The sequence below is a fragment of the Cupressus sempervirens genome, chromosome 6, assembly GCF_028749045.1.
Source record: "Cupressus sempervirens isolate cs-2001-9-10 chromosome 6, ASM2874904v1, whole genome shotgun sequence".
Classification (NCBI taxonomy): Eukaryota; Viridiplantae; Streptophyta; class Pinopsida; order Cupressales; family Cupressaceae; genus Cupressus; species Cupressus sempervirens.
In genome coordinates this window covers 592,681,753-592,684,438 of record NC_143123.1, presented here as the reverse complement: position 1 = coordinate 592,684,438, position 2,686 = coordinate 592,681,753, and the positions used below count along the sequence as shown (strand labels likewise).

General features: G+C 35.1%; 1 long non-coding RNA gene across 1 annotated transcript; it reads right to left on the bottom strand.

The window, feature by feature from the left end:
• Positions 1-596: 596 nt before the first annotated feature.
• On the bottom strand, positions 597-1,884 carry LOC149553641 (uncharacterized). The gene is made up of 2 exons (XR_016353418.1): positions 1,544-1,884; positions 597-1,326 (listed from the first exon to the last, which is right to left on the bottom strand). It is a non-coding gene; the product is annotated as an uncharacterized LOC149553641 (long non-coding RNA).
• Positions 1,885-2,686: the final 802 nt, after the last annotated feature.

The following is a 2,686-nucleotide window of genomic DNA, read 5'->3' as shown; positions in this document are numbered from 1 at the left end:
TCGTTGAAGATAAATGCTAAAACATAGTATATTTTAAAAAAGATCAGCCCAAGTCACCTTTTCTCCATCCCAAGAGATCTATTGAAAAGATAAAGGCAAGGCACAAACATCAAGCAATTGTTGTGAATCCTATCTTAGTAAATGTAGCAAATATGGTGATTCCTATCTAGTAAATACAACAAATATGGTGATTTCTATATTAAGAGTTATTAATAAGTTCAATATATGTCACCAACTTTTCTCCATCCCACAAAACCTTTGAAAAGCAAAAGACACCTTTGTCAAACAAACAAGGTGATTTCTATCTCAACAAATACACATAACAGATGTAGAGGATATAACCAAGTCTGTTCCTTTCTTCATAGGTCAAAAATAAAGTTAGTTCGAAAAATTAACCCCAAAACAATTTGCATACCAAAATCTTGCTACCACAACTACTAACTTTATCGTGAATAATGAAAAGTTATGTAGCACGTATTTCCATATACATTATTGCAAATCATATGGATCCAAATGACCAATTATAGTGGTTATCATATATAAACAGTGTGAATTTGAAATCTTATCCTGTTAGCCAGTAGAAACAAGGAAGGGAATAGATATGCCAAATTATGCCAATGTAAGATTACGTACCAATCATGCAAGACTGGGCAACAAAGCCTCGATCAAGTATAACTAGAAGTGTATTTGAACTGCTAGTTGGTATAACATTCATGACCCAGACAGATTTCCCTGCAGCAGCAAAGCCGCATTGAAGCCTCCATACCGAGCATTCATATCCATCACATTCCGAATCATATTAAATGGGGGTAGGGGATCCGTTTCCCCTGGTCTCTTTGGATGGTCAGAAAATATCAATGGGGTAAGTAGAGACCAATAGTTTTTCAATCCTGATATCCATGTCTGGGAATCTTGATAAAATTCTTCATATTGTATTCTTGCAAAAAGAAACGTAAAAAGATACCTTCTTAGTCACATTCAAACTAAGCATGTATAAACTTTGTTTAAAGCCTTCAGTGCAGCATGTTACATTGAAATGTTATACTAATAGTAAAAGGAGACTTCTACCTAGCAAGAAGTTCATCATAGTCCAACTCATTAAGCCAAAAATGGAATTCAATTGATATTGATTAAAAATGAAAAGACTTGCCATGTATTGCAAGTAAATTTGAACTAGGCATCATGCGATTGGACTAGCTGGACTGATTTTGAATAGGCACCCATTTGTGACTGAGTGTTCCCCCAATGCATGATAGAAGTGGTTGGTAATAAGAAGACTCTGCATCTTGCCCTTTGCTACACACTGGAGGTAATCCTCCATGCTTTCTGTGATGGGAAATTTAAAATATGACCAGTATGTTAGTATGCATCTCCATGAAATATCTCTGCTTCAAAGACAATCTATATGAAAAAAATTATGTCCTTCAAAAGAATTGCAATGTTTGTGTCTTGTAAATTGAGAGACATAAGGTTTGGGAAAGTGATTGTAGTCAGAAACAAATACTAAAAGCATATGTGATTTAGGTCAATTAAGGGGCCTCACCAAGATGTATAACAGTCTCTATTACTTGTCTTTCAGCAAACAACAGTTTCCTCTTGCTGGGACAATAGAATCCAGCAGAGCTTCTCAGTGAATCCGAGAATGAACTCCCACTTTCTCTGACTTTCACTTTTTAGCATAGATCCATGCAAGTTTGTGAGTGGTGAGGTCCAAACAAAATACCCACTAGGCTTTAGAACCCGGTCAGCTTCAATAAGAAAAGCACCATTTGCTTCAACAGGGGGAAAACTAATTAGATAGAAAACAAATATTGATACACATAAAAATACAAATACAAAAATGATCCATGTTTAATTCATAATGATCACAATAACTAAGTTTTGTTTTGAGCATTTAAGTATTGAAAACAGTTTTAAATACAATCTGTCTTAGTTCCACAAAAAATGCAACACACAACCTCAAGGCACATCTGCTCCTTTTCCCACAAAGAGGAGGATGCAAATCATTATCAAATAGTAAGAGAAAAAAACAAACTAACTAACTAACAGTGATCATTACCTTTCTGCTCCCATTAAATCCCACATCTTGCATGGTGAACCATATCGAAGGACAATGAAGGATATGGAAGTTGTTTAGAATCAAAAGATCCGAGCATTGCAAGAAGGCCCCTTTCAAGAGCTAACTAAACTTGACTTCCATAGATCTCATAAGATGCTATGCAAATGGTTAATAATTGTTTAGAAAAAAGATGAGCCCCAAAACTACCAAAACCACAACCAATGTCTAGTACAGTGTGAACCTGCAATACAAGGAAAGAGTCCTAAAAAAACACATATACATCGATCAAAGCACACCAACGAGATTTTAATAGAGGTACATTATACATAATTTTCTCAAAAATCAAATGACTCATTTCATCTTGGGGTAGCCAGGGACAAATAAATACAGAGGCCCTGAGAACAGATTTTCCATTATTTGCAGATCTACTGATGCTGCCATCCATTAATACACATACGTGAGAAGCGTATTTAATGTGCCTAGTTTACAGTGTCAGTATAGACTCGCAAACTAATTTGGCTTAGATTCGATGTTACAGATTTGTTGAAGATCTTTGATATAAAGATATGCATATCTAAGGTCTTGAAATAATTATTGTTGGTGAACAAGATTGAAATAGATGCATTC